General features: G+C 39.0%; 1 long non-coding RNA gene across 1 annotated transcript; it reads left to right on the forward strand.

The window, feature by feature from the left end:
- The first annotated feature begins 852 nt into the window (after positions 1 to 852).
- LOC107837458 (uncharacterized) lies at positions 853 to 14,904 on the forward strand. The gene is made up of 3 exons (XR_001663460.1): positions 853 to 1,951; positions 9,690 to 9,787; positions 13,688 to 14,904. It is a non-coding gene; the product is annotated as an uncharacterized LOC107837458 (long non-coding RNA).
- The last annotated feature ends 6,349 nt before the right edge of the window (positions 14,905 to 21,253 follow it).

A 21,253-nucleotide genomic window follows, 5' to 3' on the forward strand; every position in this document is an offset into this window, starting at 1 on the left:
TGTAGCTGTTATTCTGGCAGACAAAAAAAATCTAATAAACAATCCATTGCCATGAAGATTTACAATAAGTTAAGTTGCTGTTAAAAGCTCACCATGTAAATTTGAAGGTTTATATAATTGAGCAAATAGAATTGATGTTCAGAAAGCTAATTTTTTCCCCTTTTTAATAACCGTGTCATCCTTCTGCATCTGTTGTTTCAAATGCTTTGTAGTTCACCTCCAGTAAGAGCCTGTCTGCTCCTATTTTCTCTCTGCTTGGTCAAAAAGGACTTCAAGCAGTTACTAATTTTCAGTCCGAGGCTTGCAAAATCTTGCCTCTGGGTGGATGTTATTCAAAAGTAATCTTTGATAATGTGGATTTAAAACAAAAAACAAAACAAAACAAACAAACAAAAAAACAGAAGGATGCATGGATTATAACTTTCAGCTTTTGTCTTCTATGTGAGGGGAATCACAAAGAAGAGAAAATCTTTTCATGTAGAATGAAGAGATCTAAACCACAGAGGGGTTCGGAGGGACAGACAACAAAATGGAAGCAGTATAACCCTGCTGATAGCCTGTATTCATACGAACACACAGTCCTTTCTCACATAATCTCAGGTCAAACAAGAACCTGAGGCAAAGCTGTTTGGCGTTGGGCTTGTACGTTAATGTAATTTGTGTTTGTTTACATTTCGGACAAAATTGCATTAAGCTAAATTAGCGTTTGTTGCCATGTTTTCCATTATAGGCTGCGGTTCAATTGATTTTTTTTTGTTCAATGTTCCATATGTGGATACGCTTGTTTCTGTTCACCGTGAAGGTAAATACAACTATCTCCTTTTACTGAGGTATTCAGAGAGATTTTTATATGATAGAAGTCTTTGCAAGGAATGACTCTTTATGAAACCCTGGAGAGAGTCATGTTCAGCCCACATCTGAACATGAAGGTTCTGTCTGAATTGTGTGTAGAACGCAGTTTTTGCACACTATTCGATAAGCCACGTCTGATTAGTGGTCAAACCTGCCAGTGAGAGCAGACAAAGTGTTGAGGAGTGATTGAAGCATATTTAAAATGAGTACAGGACATTAACCTTTCCTTTATTTAGCTTTTGCCCGGTTCAGTCATTGAGGTGAACGAATATCAAATGGCAAACGGACGAGCAGAGAATGCAAATCAGGATGCAGGAAAATGAACCCGATCATGGGTGCAGGCCTCTTGTGACTGGTTATATGTGGATGCTTTGCATGAGAGCACATGGATAGGAAATCACATGCGTTTTAGTTGTTGTCATTGCTCGATGTATGGTTTCGAAAATATTGCAACAAACTTCTTAGGTGAAAGCTAAATGAGGTGCTCTCGAATGCAATTGCCCTATTTCTTTTCCCCTCGTATGTCTTTTACTGGCATTTCAGGCATAATATAAAAATGCTTGTTGCCTACATATGTTAGGGAAACTTTGCTGTGTGAAAGCAATATCTAGAGATGTCATCCCAACATGACTGGCTTTATTAAATCAAGGTTTACTCTGCAGCCCTGGGAAGTCAACACCAGGCAACCCCTCAGAGAGGCCATGTGGCCGACGTGGAGGCAGGTCAGCAGGGAAGCAAAGGAGCACCAGGTCACAAACACAAGAAGAGACGCAGGGCACTCAACCTCCTATCCAAGCACATCACCGTGACCTCCCCAGAATCCTGACACCCCGGCGGCCAGACGAATCTAACACCGAGGGGAAGGAATCCCCGTCCCTGCAGAGAACCCCAATCTGCCAGGCAAGCATGAGCTGTCCACAGCAGCTGGAACTCAGAAGGACCAGCATACGGAGGGCCGTCCTGCTCAGTCGGACAGCTGTAGGAAAGACGAGGGAGCGGCATCCCCACCAGACCCGAGAGCTCAGCCTCTATATCCCAGAACATCACAGAGAAAGCATCGGATCAGATCAGGTACCGCTGCATTTGGCATTGTGAGCAGGTGAGGAAAGCATGAGGTGCTTTAAAATGTCCAAGTGGGAACTTCAGACCTGCTGAAACACAGCAGACCAAACCGGGTGCAGAATGTGATTCCCACACCATCACAAACTGTAAAGGCGTCACTTTCAGCAGTCTGTTCCTCCTCAATCTACGTTTAGACTCCGGGACCCTAATTTCCAAATGAAGTGCAAAATGTACCATAATCAGAAAAGAGGTTTTTTTTTTTTTTTTATCACTGAGAAGATATTTCTGATATTGTCTGTGGTTTAGGTGTGGGTTAAACACAAGGAATGCAATATAAGTCGTTTGAGTCCTGAACATGTCAAGACTCTTGATTGGGCATTGGTTAAAATTTATCTCAAGGCTTATTTATCTGTCCACTGAACCTTCCATAATATGTTTGGATCCAGAAGTGTGTTATCAGCAGTAGATGTAGCAAATACATGTAATTGTTTAACCTTCTTGTGCAGCATGTCAGTGACTGTCCACTGGATTACTGCGTAAAGGCAGCCTTATTCCTCCTATACACTGTAGGTCACAACAAGTAACTTCCATCTTAAAATCTTCTGTAATTAGTCTCATATAGTATAATTTCCGATGAACCAGAATTAGTTTTTTCCACCAGCCGTAAGTCATAATCATAGAAATGAAAAGAAATCAATACTTTATTGATCTGTAGTTTTAGCCCATTCAGTTATCTGTGCTTCTGAATTGAGGCTGAAAGACTGAGAAACTTTATGCTTTTAGAAAATCTGGTGCATCTGTACAAAAGCTGGAAAAACCAACTGGCTTTCTGTCCTAGAAATGAAGCTGGGTTTGATCTGAGCTCCAGCTTCTGAGGTAAATGGCTCACCGCACTTAAAGCTTGCTAACATTATATACACTGAGGTAATCAGACACTAATACATTCTTGATCATGGCATCTTTAATTTTATAAATACAATTATGTGCTTCATAACTCAAATTCTGGTGGAACAACCCCGTTTTATTTTCTGTTGATTCCATGTAGCTGATAGGAAATTGCCAAACTGGCATATGAAATTTCAACACTGCGTTGCAAACTCGAAAATCTTGCAGAAGAAGCTGCTTCAGGGAACCAACCAACCAGCTGCTGGACTCCCGAACTGCCTCAGTCAACAGAAGTTAAGTTTGACTTTTTCCAGTTTGACCTTTGGCAAAATAAACATGTCTTCGGTATAAGATTCCCACCAGAGGGGCCAAACATGCAACATTGGTGTTGCGTCACCTGTCGCGATCTTTAACATAACATGGACATATATTACTATGCACACATTAAAATACAGAAGAAAAAAAAAAGAAAAAGCTTACATGTATCTTGTTTGTGACTGTGGTCCCAGAGATGATGTCTTTGGACAGCTGTTTGCCCCAGCGAGATAAAACTGGGAACACTCTTTGAACATGTGACTGAGGTCTTGGCCTCCGAGCAATGCAAGGGGGATCAAATTAGATGCCGCTGCTGCTGCAACAGCAAAACAGTTTAACATATGGTTGCTGTTTAGATTTTGCTGAAATGGCACATCTTGAGCTCATAAGAGGCTCCTTAGACAGAAAATGCAAATACAAATAAATCTCCACTTCATATTTTGCACAAAAGCAGGTAACATAGAAGAAGTGTGATGTCAATTTTGATCCAACTTAAACACAGTGGTACAGCCATGGTTTCCAGAGAGGCAGCAAAGAATTGAACTAAAGAGAGCAGTGTCACACGGGGGGGACAGACGCATATATGCGTTATTGCATAATCTGGATATATTTTGAAATAAATCCAAGAATAGGTCATGATCAACAAAAGTTCAACAGAATCTTCACCAGAAGAAGATTAAAGTTTTGAATCGGTCCATCCATTTTTGGGACACTTTGTCTTACAAATGCATTAATGGTGACACTGTTCTCTGCGGTGTCCCATTTCCTTTGTTTTTATGCCTGAAAATAATAACAAAATGCAAAAATGACTAAGCAATCTGGATCCTACTATTCCCCTCCACAGGACCACAGTGTGTTATCAGCATGCTGACGTAACAAAGAGCTGTTACAGCAGCCACCCACGATAGAGGGACGCACAGCAAGACAGATTCAACAAAGAGAGAGAGAGAAAAAACATCTTAAGAACAAATATCAGTTTTCCTGTTCTTTTCTTTTCTAAAGCCGAGAGTTCGATTTTCACCGGTCTAAGTTCATTATGTGACTCCTTGTGTTACCTTAAGACCCTTGTTTGCCTTCACCTCCACTCAAACAAAACTCCCATTGCACAATCTTCCGATGATGTCACGGTTACCACAGTAACCATTCTCACGGTCCCTCCACCTCCCTCTTTGCTTTCGCCCTTCGTCTTGATCCCTTAAATCTCCTCAGAGTGAGAGTGCCGCTCCATCTGTCTCCCGCTCCGATATGTGCTCCTGCACACACACACCACACACACACACGAACACACATGCGGACGACGTTATGTGAGCCTGACAGAAAACTATCCACCAGGCAGCTTCCCCGAGAGATAAAACGTGGAAAACAATGTGCTTCTGCTTTTCACACACTGTGCACATGCAGCTTATGCATACAGGTGGTTGGTGCTGCGCATGCTGAGGGTTTCACGGTGGAAGATTCGTGCAACAAACAAACACGACCACTGATTAGCAAAGGCCGGAGGACAAAAACAAAAAGACAGATGCTGTTTAGAATGCATCCGCCTGCTGATTTATGAGCACACAATGAGGTAGGGGACCCTGGCCTGCGAGATGGATGAGACGGATCGGGAGCGGTGATTGATGAGGGATTCAATGGCAGCGAACACTGCACGGAGGCAATTTTAGAGATGAAGGGGAGGAAACGTGGAGGCACAAGTGCTTCATATCAAGTGCAGATGAATTTATTTATTTATTTATTTGTTGGCTGGTGGGTCGTTTTGTTACCTTTGGCACTGGAGTTATGCCCCAAACTGTGACACTGCTTTTGTGAGAACAAGATGGAGCAAACATGAAACAGATTGACAGAAACACATTTGGATATTTCGTGGATAGTACCACGAGCTGTTTCGCGCCTGGATAAACTCACTATGGCTACCACGAAGTCTTTACTTTTGATTTGAAAGACGGTTTTCCTGAGCAAGCGCTTCTGTGAGATTTCTGACAGTTTCTGAAGGAGATTATTTCTCTTAAAAAGGGAGTGTTTCATTTCCGCTATAACCACATGGATGCTCAGTATGAGGGATTGCTGCAAAGGTAAATGACCCCATGATGATATCAACTATCAGCTGATGCCATATGTTCAGTGGAAACATTGCAGCTTCCTAAACCCATAATAATGAACTAAACTTGACAACATCGTTTTATAACCAGGATCAAATCAGATTGCATGTAACAAACTTTGAATCTCTCTGTATGATTTTAATTTAATTTATTGTATCAACTGGTTTTGTTTGTGTTTTTTTTTTATAGTGGCTTAAGGTAACATTTGTTGTGAAGTGGCACTATATTAATCTTCACTAGGTCAGAGCACTATAATTGTCCTCCAAATATCCCATAAATGCCGGTCAGTGAGGTCTCAGAAGCTGCTAGTGAACATCGTGTTCCTTAGAGGCTGATGCTGGTCGGGACCTGCTGGCAATCAACTTTTGCTCTCACACTGGCTCAGTTATTATGCAAGGGGGCAAGTTTATTTTTAGATAATGCAACCAGAGAAAACACTCTCTCTCTGTGCTCCAAATCCTTACACAAGATCCATGAGAGAACTAATATGGTTGGGGCTCTTTTGAATGTCCCAGCCAGTTTGGATCAAAAATCAAACTTGTGTAAAAGTGTAAATTCAGCTAGACAATAACAGTTTTAGAAACACAGACAAACGTCGTCATTTGTATTTGTCACGGCTGTAATGTTGCCTTGTCTGCTTCCTTCCTTTTGGCTGTTTTTTGTGTGTTTTGATAAAAACCCGGGTCATTGTGACAGCAGAACGGTCACATCAGGGTCAGGTCTCAGAGGCCGTGGTCAAACTCTACTATAGGCGTTATGTAACAGGCAGAGACGCTGAATGCAGTGACCCATTTAGCCCTACTGTGCCACAATCCATATTATTACTAATGTATTTCCACTCTGCACAGGGTGTAACAAGGACAGCAGGCGGAAAATGAAGGTGTTGTAAAAACACACATTAACAGTAGTAGAGCAGAATCAGTAATAGCCTCGTGGGTGATTACAGTAAACCGCAGCAGGGAGCAGACAACAAAAATGGGAAGGCAAATATAGGAAAAAGTCAGAACATGTGTAGAACATTAATAATTCAAGCATAGACATTTTAAATGAAACCTACGAACCATCTATTTAGGATTTTGCTCTTGGGGTCACTTCCAAGATCGCAGCGATCACAAGCCAGAGGCATGAATGAAACTAAAAGTACAAAGAAATGAACGTAGTGTATTAAAATCAAACTGAAAAGGCAACAGAAGTACATGAAAAAAAACATTTTTAAACTGGACTCGACGGCACAAAACACCCAAACGGACACAAAAGATATAATAATTCAATGCTTGAATCATCCCAAAATACATAACCTGCCTACATTAACATTTCATTTACAACAGCACACTGTTTGTTGTGGAAAACTACAAAAAATTGTGGCAACAGAGATTGAAAGTATTATTTTAATCAGTTTCAGTGTATTTCCTGAGGCCCCCCCCAAAAAATGTTTACTGGAAAGGAAAAGACTGCAATGCCTCAACTGTTACACCTACAAATGTTAGCATCAAATTAGTAAACTTGTGCTGAAAAAAAAAAAAAAAAAATCTCATTGTGTATTGTTTGACAAAAAAACTAAAATTACACAAAAAAAAAAAAAAAAAAATCTCATTGTGTATTGTTTGACAAAAAAACTAAAATTACACTATCCCCTGCTGAGCTCAGCCATGCATGTCCCCATTTAGGCCCTGATGCCTCCTCTAATCAGCCCCCTTGTTGAATGCCGGACCAAATGCCAGGCCTGCCCAGCTTCCCCTCCTCTCACCAAATCGCTCAATGGTCTCCTTGTTCCTCACTATATCCTCTGAAAAATGAGGCTCGGTAAAGTGTGTTCCTTTGTGCGCAAATATGGAAAGTTTGGGAAAGGGGCATGGATGGACAGATGGTTTTAAATTGTAACAAGTGATACAAAAAGGCAGATGAGTTTGCTTTTGGGGGCGCCCTTGTCAATAAGCAGCCTACATATGAACAATGGAGAGGAAAGGCTCCTGTGAGAAACAGGAGAGCGAAAGCAAGTGGAAAAATCATTATCTGACTCTGAAGACTGTTTCAGGTCAAATTACTGGCAATAAAAACCGTAATGGTGCTCGCAAAAAAAAAAAAAAAAAAAATAAAAATTGTTTGTTTTTTGATTTGACCAATTCACGTATGCTCTTGTGGTAACTGGTGTATTTTTAAAACAGCATTGGGTTGCCATATCAGAGAAGACATCAGCAGAGTCTTAGTCGTTCGCCGCAGACGTCCATTTTAAGCCGTGCAGCAACATGTTCAGGTTTCACTGATCTGACTTCCTCCTCCACAGGTTGAAACAGGAAATGTTGAAATGGGAAAAAGATGCCTGATGTCACTGGGTTGTGTTTCTTCTTTAATTCACAGTACAGAGCAAATTCATTCACTGAGATGAGAATTAGTGTTTCAGCTGCTTAGCATCTGGTAGTGTTCAACATTAACTAGTCATGAATTTAATGTAGATAGGCAACAGTTTGCACAGTGTTTTCTACTGAGTGTAGAGTTTCTCCATTATTCCATACTGAATATTCAAAAGCCAGTCGGTTTCATAATTAAAATCAGTTTGCTGAATTAATCCTTGATTATACTTTGTAAACATGTATCATTCTAAAAGAAGCACAAAATGGTAAATGGGCTGCATCTGTATTCCCCTTTGTCAAGTCAGAGGACTCCAAAGCCTTTACGATTTGATCAGTCATTCATACATTCAGACAGACATCCATGGGCTTCTGTATGAAAATGAACTTATTTCTCGCGAGAAAAGTTCTTTATTTTTTCATATCGAGATTGTAATCTAGTTGAAATTATTACAAAAATATTGCAAACCATCAAGTAGAGATTTTAAGAAGAATATATGAGAACTATTACTAAATCTAGACATGAATTAAATGTATAATCGTTCAAAATGAGCTCCAGCAATCCTCTCAACCAATTACTCAAAAGAAACACACAAAGTTAAAAAAAAAACAAAAGAAACTTATAATACAGTTAATTATACTATATCAGATGAAAAAAGAGGTTTGTGCTAAGGGATTAAATTCCCAAAATGTATCTAAGCTCATTATATCTTAAGATTTACTTTAATTTTCTCGCATTAAAGAAAAGAGATTTTATGGTCCAGGCCCAGGTTTTAATGTCTACTTCAATCTGACAGAGAAAAGAAAAAGCAAAATAATTTAAATAAGATTTGTTCTTATTCCAGGCTTCCCATATCCATCGTCATTTGTTTTACTCTTTCAACTAAATATGATTTCAAAGCTGCCTCAAATAGATACAATCAGATTATTCACATGAGGACCTTGACATGTGTACACATGCTTGAAGCATAACAAATGTAATGTTGACTTTTAAAGGTCAAATTTGGGGTCTTTGCATGGATGGATTTTTACTTCCAAATCCAGTTGGTTTTCTATTACGATTAATTTTTAAATTTATGTCATCTTATTTATTTTTTGGGGGTGGAAAAGATAGCCTAGCAAAATATTCAAAATGCATTAACTCATCAGTTGTCACACTAAAGCAAGAACGGACAGAAGATGGTTCAGCTGCTCATAATATGTACATTGTTGGTCGAAATGTTACTAAATCCTATAATCTCTGATACATTAACAAATGTGAGGATATAAGGTAGAAAAGCCTGTATGGGATCAATTTAAAACTCTGTTACCTTCCTTGGGAGTGCGGGTGCAAAGGGTGACGATAACAGGAGCAAGTAAATGTGCAGAAAGGGAAAAATCAGGCAAGTGAGGAGGGAATTGCTTCAGTATCTGTGATGCTGATGTGGCCAGATATCTCTAAGCCTTTGGGAATCTGCAGGGAATGTGATTCTGTTTCTATTCTTGCACATCTACATCCTGTGTACAAACTGCTGGATCCCGTCAACATCCTGTGCAAATGTGTTTTCTCCATCATTCTGGCCATCCCACATCTGTGGCTGACCCACAAGTATCCACTGAATCCGTTTAAGCATTAATTATTCTAGAAGTGCCTTAGAACACAAATTTATCATGCCCTGTTTAATTACTTAATAATTAAGTGACAAAACACTCCTACGCTGAATAAAACGGGGACTAGTGAAAGCTCTTGACTCTGATAGCATGAGGCTGAGACATGATGTGCACCTTGTGTCATGGCGTTCTCAAGGACAATGACGAGCCGAAGAAACCTGGCACCGCTCCAAGTTCTCCACGCAAAACACAGAGCAGATGCAATCAATAGAAAATGGAGCTTGAAGCTAAAAATAAATGAGGACAAGCAGCTGCAAGGAGAAATGTGAGCACTAGAAATTGGAAGAGGGACAACAATAAAGATAGCATTCAGTGGTCTGACAGCACAGCCTCACTTTATGTTTGAACCAGTGCTGGCTTTGCATCTTGATGTTCAAAATCAACTGGTGCAGAAAACAGATTGTAATGATTTTAAGAGATGTTATTATTTTTGTCCTTCTTTGTTGAGTTTTCTTGACGAGTGTGCTGCTTCCCCAAGCATGTGTGGCCTTGCAGCTGTTCAGTGAGATCCTTGGCTCTCTGTGACCCAACTTGGAAACGCTGGAAGGACTGACACTCAGCCAAGGTGTGGGACAGGTGAGCACCGGTTAATACAATTAATGATCCTATTGGTCCAGGATTTATCTACTGGCATGAGGACAGTCGTAGCGCCAGGAGCAGCCCAAGGCATACTGCACCGGTTTCAAATCTAACAATAGGCCTGGTGGTTTGTCAAGCTTTGATAATACTGCTGTCATTGTTCTTCAAGGCAAGAGGGTAATTTAATGTGCATTACAGAGGAAAAAAACAAAAACAAAGGAAAAGAGTTAAAATAATCCTCCAAAAAGCAAAATACAAGTTAGAAACTTAAAGCATCTCATAAAAATATGAAGCATAATCACAGAAACAGGAAGAAAGATGACAAACGTGTTGAATAAAAGTTGACTGAATCTTTGGAGCTTTGAGGTATCCCCACATCTGATCTTTATGTGCTACCGTTTATAATCACTGAATGAAATACATTAGTCTTAGCCTGATCAGTACCAGTTTAGCGCAGTACCAGACACTCCTGCTTGGCAATAAGGTCCAGTCAAAAATAAAATGCACATTGAAATCTCCTGAGAATGGGATTAAACAATTGACAAACTAGTTACAGAGAAAGGTAAGGCCATCAGCTCAGTGTACACAATTGTCATGATCCGTGTTTTTGTGTATTTATATTAAGGTTTTTCTGTGTTCAGTTTCTGTCCTGTGAGTCTCTGTTGTCTCTGCGTCTTCCCCATTGATAGTTCCCAGGTGTGTCTCGTTCCCTTGATTATCCTCCCTGTGTATTTAAACCCACCTGTTGTCTTTTGTCTCTTGTCGGGTCCTTGTCGTTTGCACGTCGGTCTTACGTCAGTTGTTTGACGTCTATGCGCTCCAGTAGAACTGTGAAGTCCTGGATAGCGTTAGCTCCTATTTCCAGTCCTGCTATCAGTTTCTTCTGGTGTTTAGCTGTGTGCTAGTCTCTCCGCCGTGCTGCCTGTTTTGGACTGTTCTGAGCTTTGTTATTATTAAATTCATCATCATTATCACCGTAACCTGGGTCTCTGCGTCTATCCTCACCACCACCCACAACCACTTTATGACAACAATGGTATCTCCAAAAAGTTTATATCCAAATTTTAACCATCAATGGCAAATTTGGATGATTAGCTGATGCTAATTTGCTACAGGCTATTTATTGTCAGTGATCAAAACCGATTGAGCTACATGTCCGTGGTTGGTTCAACAAGGAGAGATTTATTCTTCCTGTTTCTTCCCGAATAAAACAACAAAAAACTGGTTTTCCTTTGTGATTGTTGCCAAGCCTTTCCCCCGTCCACATTTCTCAGGGGTAGTGATGTGTTTACCCCTTATCTCCTCCACCTTTCTCCACCAAAATGTTGAGATTGGTCTGGTTGCCGTAGCAAATCATTTTTATTTAAGAGCGTATGGATGTGAACAAGCAGGGGCTGAACTCACTTTGTAGCCAGTGGGTAAATGAATCAAAACAGTAAATGAATCAGCTGAGAAGAGCTACCAGAACATTCTGCCAAATTATATTTCCATAAAACCCCAGTTAGTTAGTGAGAGGGCATGTTTAAAAACCTTCCTAACCTCTAGGTGCTTTAATTTTTTTTAAATACATCCAATACCTAACCAAAGTGCTAATGCTCATATCACAAAATGTATTTTGTCACATCAACATTTTTAAAAAATAGTTGTCAAGGGAAGAGTTATGGGCTTTATGGCGCATTCCCCTAAGAGAATAAATTAGGAACAAACTAAGCACAATTTAATTTTATATACACACACTCCATTCCTGCAAGAATGAACTTCACTTCCTGAAGTCAGCCTGTTTTCCATCAGCAATTCTGCCAACTGTTTTTTTTTGTTTTTTTTCAGCTCTTTAATTCCTTTGGCCCTGCAGTGGGTTGCCTTCAGCTCCCATAGCTCATTCAGGATGCTGCAGCTAGTGTTACACAGTGCAGGGCTGACTGAGTCCTACTGTAGTGCTCTTTTTGTTTTGATGCTTGCAGGTTGCTCATTTTTATTTCTGATCGCAGCCAGAGCAGCCAAAGAGGCTTTCAAAAACATATGGCAAATAACTGTGTCACTAATTGTAGCTTTTAGTTCTCTTTATGTTTTTTTTTCCCCTGTGATATAAATAACCAAATTCTTATCAAACATGTCAATTATCAGGATGACAAAGTCTGAATTCTTTTCATATTATTACTCGATTCCCTTTTTGTTAAAAGAAAGAAATGCTGAGATGATAATAAAACCTCTCATCATGTATTAATTATTAATGAATATGCTCCTTTATTCCAAGGCTCTCCCTGTGCTTCAGGAAGCAATATGCAGGTATAAACCAATGTCAGTGTTATATTCTTTCTCTTAAATGATGCACAGAAAGATGGTGAACGCAATAACATCAATAATTCACCACTTCAGTTCTTCTCAGTAGTTTTTTTTTATTGTTTTTTTTTTATTTTTTTTTTTATTACAATCCACATAATTTGGGTTTTAGAAACACCATCTTACTGAAACCAAACACCAAAAGATGGTCACCTCTCCTGACTTAATGAAATCCTTTTGTACATTTAACCATTAGGTGCCTCGGGTCGAATTATGAAACTTGAAAAATGTTAATTAAGGCAATAAAAATGGATAAAAGTCACGTCTAAGTGCCATACAGAGCAGTTAGTTTGAGTTATGAATTGAAAGTTTAAAGTTGCAGGAAAAAGACAAGAGGATGAAAAATATTTTGTTCATTTAGGACTTACTTTTAACAAATAATTAAAAAAAAGCAGGTGCAATGCCTAAACCAATACATGCTTATTCATTTCTTTGCACAAAGTAAACCATTTAAATACAGAGCTTAAACACCATGTTTATGAATCATATTAGTCTGCCACCAATCAGTTATTTTTTTAGCTCTGGATACCAAAAGGAATGTTTTCTCCAAAACTTTACAGTTGTTCGATAAAAAGCCACATTCACTCCATCATTGCAGTGTTTTCACTAAGCATATTTACTTTTCTTTTAAAGACTGGATTTAATATTCTGGTACTTCACCAAGCACATTTCTAGTCGGTCTGCACTGAATAACTTCAACATAGAGTATATTTATTCTTTATTGTCCCTCAATGTTGTTGTTTCAGCAGCAAAGTGCCGTGCAAGTGAAAGCATGCAAACAGAAATAAATAAAATAACATATAGGTTGCTCAGAATCTGCAAGACTGTACTGTTACTGTAAACTATAAGTAATATTAAAATTGTATGAATTTGTCCAAAGAATACAAGGAATTTAGACGGCGCATTGTGTTGGTTGGGAGCAGTGATGATCACAGAGTCTAACAGGATCTAATGTAGCTGCCCTTTGCTCATCTAGGATGCAGCAGCCTGTCAGTGCAGCAGCTCTCCAGCTCTGCAACAGAACCTCACATGGCGTAGATGTTCTCCAAGAGAGGCGCATTACAGGAACATTTCGCATTGTGTGTTTTCTTAATTGTTTTAGCAAAACCAGTTAAATCAATCCAATCCCTTCCCAACTTGCCTGCAGCTGCCTTTGAGCAGAAACAACAAGAACAGATCTATCATCTTTTATTATGTTCATGGCAGCTCTGTACAAAAAAAAAAAAGACTTGCAGTCCAAAGTATTTGCCCCACTGTGCAGCATCACAGGCTCTCAGCACCACTACTAATTTATCGCCCGGTGCCCGGACAGATCACCTACTACATCACGGTCCACCTTGTCTCCAAGGACTCACTAATGTTTCCCCCCCCATTAAAGGAGGATGAGAAAATCAGCTGTGTGTTGCATACGCAGACGACTGTTTGTGTGTTTGCATGAGACAAAAGAAAATGTGTCGACAACAAAGGGGGCATTTAAAGGCTTCGTTGCTTTTTCTATCTCCGTTATTATTATTTTTTTGTGAGAAAACTAACTTCTCCTTGCTTTTTCCCACACAGCGATCAGCAACAGTGTCAACTTGCGTTTGAGCTAAGTGATGATGATATCCGGCTGTGGCAAAATGTGCTGTGACTACACTCGTGTCATCATCACCGTGGCTTAATAACAACAATGAAAAACAAAAACAAAAAATTACAGTAAGTGTTTGCTGGAGAGTTGAAGGAGTCTTACTCATCAGATGATGCTGACAGAAATATTAACTAACACATAGAACAACCTGCAGATGGTAACCAAGTATGACTGCTGCACAATATACACACAAGTGAAGATATTATCTATCATCTTTTGATTGCAGGTCTTCAAAACTTTGTTCTACATTCTGAAAGTATTCTCTGAGCTTCGATTTCACAGCAAAATTTAGAAATATTTCTCTTTGTGTGCTTGAGTGGTTTTAGGAAGTGAGCCTTTTCCACACTTCCTGTCTGATGAAATATTCTTTGTGAGAAAGAACGAGCCAAAGGCTAGGTGTAATAGGAGGGGGAATAAAATGTCCCTTACATGCAAACAATGGAGTCTTTGGACTGATCACATTAGACAAACTGATATTTGTTGTATTAAACCTTTGAAATTCTTATCTTTTCTTGGCAAGACCTGTGAAAGTCAAGTTTGGTTGCTCTACAAATTCAGCTCACCGGACCGTTGAGCACTTTGAAGTGGTTATGGTGCAAATAATGTTGGGAAGTACACATCGCTGACGATGTTATATTTCTTCTCCTATTTCATACACTCAACACTCTGTGTGCTCACATCCTGCTGCCTCAGCTCTTTCGCATTTTCAACTCATTGACTTTTTTTATTTCTTATACAGAAGATTCAAATGATACAGAGGAATATCTTTCTGTTTTGAAAAATGTGCTGATAAAGTTACTCCGCTGGCACCGGATTCCCTACGTCAGTTTGAAATGCAAAACCACCCGGACCGGATAAACGATAATTCAGATGCTGACTGCAGTTGCTTCTGATCTGTTTAATTTAATTCCCATTTGAATTGTGTTTTTGAATTCATTACAATCGCTGTGTATTTTAGAAATACGATAATAGTATAGGATAGGATAGTTTTTTAGTTTTTTTTTCTTTACTTTCTTTACCGTCCTTCTCACTTCACTTGATGGCAACATAAACTTCTTTGTCCCTTTGTGTCCTCTTTCTTCCAGTTTTCAGCTTTTCCACAAATAATCTTATTTTAGATGCATACAAGTTGAGTTGAGTAACTTTTTTTCTTGTCAGTACTTCTAGACTGCTGTGAAAAGAAAATAAACATATCTTTCTCACTTAAATGATGTTTACTTGCCTTTCCTAGGGGACTCTTATTTTGATTACATATTGTTGACTTTACCCTTTAGTAACCACTGTTTGCAATGTCCTTGTTCCAAATACTGCAAGGCATCCCCAGAGCTCCCTGGTTAAAGTCAAAGTCAACGTAAAAATGTATTTATATAACCTAAAGCCACCTGGGTATCATTCAGTTTGATGAATTTCAAAGACACAATTGTACAAGGTCACAAAGATGGAATCATGAGCAATTCCCCCCACCCCCATGTCATCATGTAAAAAAATAAAAGCTAAATGGAACCCTTTAATAAGTTTAAATGAAAACAAGCCTTGAGAGGAAGATGAAAAATGTCTAAACTCTAGAGAATCGAAAGTTTCTAACATTATCTTAGGAACCATTTTATAAAAATAACACACTTTTGTGACATGGTAGTTTTCAAGTCTGTTATTGTAGCGCACCATAAATGTCCGAAATCGAAGTCTGTCTGTCACGTACACAGGAGAGAGTGCACATTCACTGAATATTTTATCATTTTGAAATAAAACTTTTTGAAGGAGATGCGGTTTGTTTTGGAATCCAGGGGGGAAATATTTTGGGACTGGAGTGATACGGTCAAACTTTGTTTTTTTTTCCGTGTGCTACTGTGAATCCTGTGACCAGAATTTGAAATCGGCAGCAGCCTCCGAACATCTGAAAGTGGAAAAGTACAGAAAAACGCAAAAGGCAACGGTAAAACTTATATGAAGGTAGGCAGATCAGCTCAAGTAAGAAGAGCTGGGGCTAAATACCACTCTGGCTAAACATTATCTTCAAAATAAAAGAAAAATCTAACAAAGCTGAAGCATCCACAGAGAGCATATTATTATGCTCTCAATGATAATCTGCTAATTTCTTAAATTGGGTCAAAGTCACAAAGTATTTTTAATTTGCTAACACATGAAGCACTAAACTAGTTACTGTTCATAAACAAAGAAATGATTACAAGAAAACAGCTTTTTGGTTAAATCTGAAGTCAGAGCATTAATTAAAAAGTTTTCAAAAAACGGGAACTTTGACAAGTAAAACCGGATGAGTACCAAATATTAGCTTATCGCTACCTAGCCTGGTAAAAACCAGCTGTTTGTACTACACCTCACTTCACCCAGAGGGTCTGGGCTCTTTACTGTTGAGAAACCATAGTTTCCTGGAGGCGTGGACTCTGTTGAGGTTTTAAATTTTACCCAATTCTTATGTTTGCCCAGGATGTGTAAATGTGCCACTTCTACGCTGAGAGGGTCACCAGAAATTGTCTGCGCTGTAAACAACCAACCTCCACTGCGAAGCGAGAAGTACCGATCCGAACGAGGCGGCTGCTAACGTTGATCCAATAAGTCGCTAACACACACTTGTTAAACAGGCATGTTGTTCCCCCTTGAATGAGCCTCTCAATCTGTTAAGAAACAGCATTAAAGTAAGTGCGTGCGTGAAGGGTTGATTTCCTCTATAAGTGTTAAAGCCCAGGCAGAGGCCCATATCTGCTCCGCCACCTGTTAAACCTAAATATGGATCAGAGATTTTGAAGACTTTAGTTGTGGAATAAATGTAAATCAAAGGAATCATAGATAGCATTGTCGTTATTCATCATTATCATCCAGATTTCTCCAGTGCTTTATGTCTTCACTGAAGCTCTGAACCATTTATCCTCTCTGCTTTTGGCCTTCTTTGCTTTCATTCCTTTCCTTACCTGCTCCAGCAGAGCGTGTCTAAGCATCAGTGACTGATTTAGCAGCCACTGTGTGAAAGACCTGACATTTATGCTGAGACGGCAAAAGTAAGGACATCATTTTTGCGGCTTCATTTGCACAAATCAGAGTCCTGCTTTGTTGCAGACGTGATGATTCTATTTTAAGCGATAAAACTCCCCTAAAGAAAGTTCGGTGTTGATGGGGAGTAATTGTAAAGCTTGCAATTATGCAAGAACAGTTGGGGGGCAAACAACAACAACAACAACAAAAAAAAAACCCAATTTGCAAAATGTATAATGTGGAGAAAGTATATTCTGAGTCTGAGCTCAGCATTCTCCTTTATTGCATGGCTTGGTAATGTCACAGCTGTCAGCCGCACTCAGTGATTTACAGTTTCAGCATTAAGGGAGGTGTCAACAGCAGAAACAAATGGTCCGTGAGTTAATATACTGACGTGCGCAACATGCAAACTGCATTTTCAAGGAGAACAGTCGCTGCATGCCTTAAAACCTACACAGTTTAGGAACATCTGAACTCCTCAAGCATTGAAGATGCTTCATTTAAGAAGAGAACGGATGAGGAGGTAAAGCTAATTATTGACAATTTGTCACCTTCTTCCGTGTCTCCGAAATGTAAGGATGCAGAAAACGACCCATCTATTAAACAACTTTCTCTGCTTTGATTCCTGCTGCAGCTTCTTTTGCCGTTTTGTTCTCCCTGCCGGTGCATCAGCCAAGTTCCTAAAAATGCATTTGGTGAAGGTTTTTTTCTGGAGAGAAAACTGCTTGTTCAGACACAACCTTTCTTCCCCCAGGTTGTTTTTTTTTTTCCCTTCCTGACATTTGCAGTCACTGTCCTTCATTTGCTGCAATATGTACTTTTGCTGCCTCATTTTCTCCTTCTCCGCTTTGCTGTGTCAACACGGATAACACAAAACACACTCTGGCTTGAGTGAGGCTGTTAAAAGCCTACTTCAGCGAACGCTTGTGGTCACAATCAGTTTAGCGGTGTGTTTTACACATTCAGACAGAGTGTGTTTCAAAATGAGCCAAGTTCTCCCCTGCAGACATTCTGACTGAAAACTTTAAATGTGGACCGACAAGACCATGCAAAGTTCTTCCCGAGGCCCGAGGTAGCTCCGTCACCCCACCTGAGTCCTGCTGAGCAGCTCCCGGCCTGTTGCTGGGTAAACGCAAATCGCCACCCCTTCCTGTGATTGGCTGCTGTAGCCCTGTTGGTCCCATGTACTGGAACAGTTGAATCCTCTCTGAGCGCAGCCATCTGCCACAAACAGCAGAGAGCCGTCCTACCAACTGTTCTGGGGCCAGGTGTTTGTAATGTGTTGGCTGCTAAACTTAGACAACACACTTGACTGTGTGTTGTTAACCGACTGATCCAGTATCAGTCGGTACAAGCACTCAGAATTATAGAGACAAAAGTTTTCAGAAGCTGACTACTTTTGTTTTTTGTTTTGTTTTTTCACATTTTCCCAGTCACATATGTCTTTCTTGAGTGCAGATGTCCTAAATAATCTCTCTTATTTGTCTTTTTCTTCCAAGTCTTGATTAACAAAGTGATTTCAAAAGAGCTGAATATTTGGCATAAACTAGATCAGGTGTTCTCAAACTTCATGAGCAAATGTCCAAGTATAATAATGATGTTTGTGTTGAGAATTAGGGCGTGATCTGCCTTCAATTAACGGGTGCAGTTCTCCTGTGGTGCATCTAACTGGAATGCAGTCATTATGGTAGGTGGTTTAGGTTACATCCCAGCTTGATTGCTCAATATGTTCTCTCCTCCAAGGTAAATGGAGTAGAGTTGTTAAATTTATTCCTACTTCAGTATAGACTGCATATGATTTTGCATTTGAATCGCTCATAAAGATACAAGATTTTAAATCGACAACACTTCAGGATCACCTTCCTGTGCACTCGGCATACGTATTGGGTTCATGTGGGATTTTTTGGGAGGTTTAGTACTGAAACTCAGGGATCTATTTATAGCAAATGCATCACAGCTGGTGAATTTTATTAAAGCTTGATCCCATACTGTGAAGATTTGCTCACATCTGCATTCAGAATGTTTAAAGAGGCTACAACAGCAGGACAGCCCAACCTAATTTTTTTTTATTAATTTGGCTATTAATTAATTGACTTATCTGGAGCTCTCGCTGACTGAGGATAGACATAGCATATCACTAAGCATATCAATAATTACGAATGACAGTGACATCACACCAAGATGACCTTAATCTATGTTGATGCAATAGCACACTTTTTTCATAAGCAATAAACATAAGTTAGATTGTAGATGTGATAAGGTTTGGTATTTCACAGTCGTTGCTTAATTTCTCTGAGTATGAGCTTAGCTAAAACAGAATTATGACTAACTGGATACAGATTTTAAAATACTGGCTGTGTTATTCTCATAATTGAACTGCATGTGCAAAGTCTGTTCAGTCGTACGTTGGGGCAAAATTCCCCAGAAAGCTACTGAGGGTCATGGAGGATGTTCTTTCAGTGGACATGCACCTTTGGACACACCAACATATGTGGCAATAAAAGAAAATGTGCAGCAGCAGCTTTGGCCATCTGATACAACTTTCATGTTACGTATGAGCAAAGGTTCCTGTGTCAGTCCATTTATAACTCTGCTATAAATACATCAAGCTTCTGTTTCACCCTTATCTCTGGTCTGCCTTTAATAAGGTAACATCCCTTTATCACCAATCTTTGTGATGAATCCTAAATGTTGGCAGCTGCTAAATGTTTATATTCTTCTTACATCTTAATCTCTCCCATCTGGTCAGTGTTGATCTATAGAACTGATAATGCTGTTGCATTATGCACACTCAGATATACTTTATATCTGAGTATATTTTTTTTGCTACTTCTTTCAGATGCAAACGCTTCTGCTGCATTGGTGTTTTAAACATGCTGGTTCAGATGTACATTACTTGTTTCTTTACAGAATCTGCAAAACTTACATTTTTGAAATAACACAGCTGAAAGGCTGGCTAAGCTGCCAAAAACACGCCGACAATGGCTGCTCAGATTTCTGTTTTGCAGTATTCTGTCTCACCCTGCATCACTTTTTACAGGTGTGACTGTCATTGTCAAAAGACATTCATTCATATTTAATTCTTCTGTCATCATTAGCCAAGTGAACCTAAAGGATATCAATTTTTTTTTTTTAATCTGGAACAATTAAAGTTATCAGAAATATTATTTTGCATCTGTAAAGGATATACGACATTTCACAATGTGCAATCAATATTCTTCAAAACACCTAAAGCCCACCAAAACCAACAACAGAGATATTTCTTTATATGTTCAAACCTCTTCAGTTTATTTCCAACCATTGCTCCACTGCTTCCTTTCTCAAATCTTCCATGAAAACCGTGAAGTAGCTAGCTAAAAGAAACTGAAGCACTTAAGATACTTAAAATAAACATGATGCTCAATTTGACCTCAAATCACTCTGCATTTATCACAACTGGAAGTGGAAGGTAATTACTTTATTTTATTTGTTAATTTTATTTATTTATGTTTTTTTTTTGGATTTTGGCACTGGTTTTTCACATTTAAATTATTTATCAATCAGTTAAATTATTTCTCTCCAAGCTGATATTGCCTTGTCACTTACCTTAATTCTGTTTGTTGTTTTTGTTATGTAGAGAATATGTGAACATGATTGTTTTAAATGTACTTTTTGTGTCAGTAGATGAATAGTTTTTGAATAATTACCATTATCCACAATAACCAGCAGCAAGATTAGGCTGAAAAAACAAACAAACAAAAGTTTCATAAGTCAAAGTAGAAAAATCTTTGACATACAACAGGATTGCAATTAGTGTTGGTAATTTATCTATAAAGGCCAAAATACACTTCACAATTATGCACTTATTATTTTGTGCGTAATTTGTTGACAAAATGAGAAGAAGTTCAATGGGCGTGAATATTTTTTGCCAGGTACAATGTATCTCTTTTTTTAATAAACATAATGCTAGTTTAAAGCTCCCAAAGATTTGACTAAGGTTAAATACAAAAATAGTATAACTCAAACATAACTTTTTTTCTCTGCCTTGTCTTTTGTCAGATAGTGAAAAGCCTGGACTTCCAGGCTTCCTCTTTCTAAATGTTTATAACTTTAATTCTATGTTCTGACCAAAACAAACCCTGAATTTTATTAGTGTGAATGCGGACGAGGATTGACTGCATGTGTATCTGTGTGCACAGACTGAGCGTTTGGCTAAGTGATGTCCTTCCAGAGATTAAAGCTGACTGCAAACAAGAGACGGGCAGAGAAGCAGAGGGAGGAGCAGGCAGAGGACATGGGTAGTGGAAATTTTTCATCTACAACAGGCTGCCAAGTCAGGAGTCTACACAAAGTAATATGTTGAGCATAAACCCCAGCGCATTTAGAGCAAAGTTTGGAGATTTGTGAAAAAGATAGAAGTGAGAATTAAGGCGGATGTTTTTTGTTTTTTATCTGTGATTGAGCAATCTGTCACACATGAACATGTATTCCTTTGAGATACTGCAAGACAAGTTTAAAAAATAATATAT

The sequence above is a fragment of the Poecilia formosa genome, unplaced genomic scaffold, assembly GCF_000485575.1.
Source record: "Poecilia formosa unplaced genomic scaffold, Poecilia_formosa-5.1.2 Scaffold142, whole genome shotgun sequence".
Classification (NCBI taxonomy): Eukaryota; Metazoa; Chordata; class Actinopteri; order Cyprinodontiformes; family Poeciliidae; genus Poecilia; species Poecilia formosa.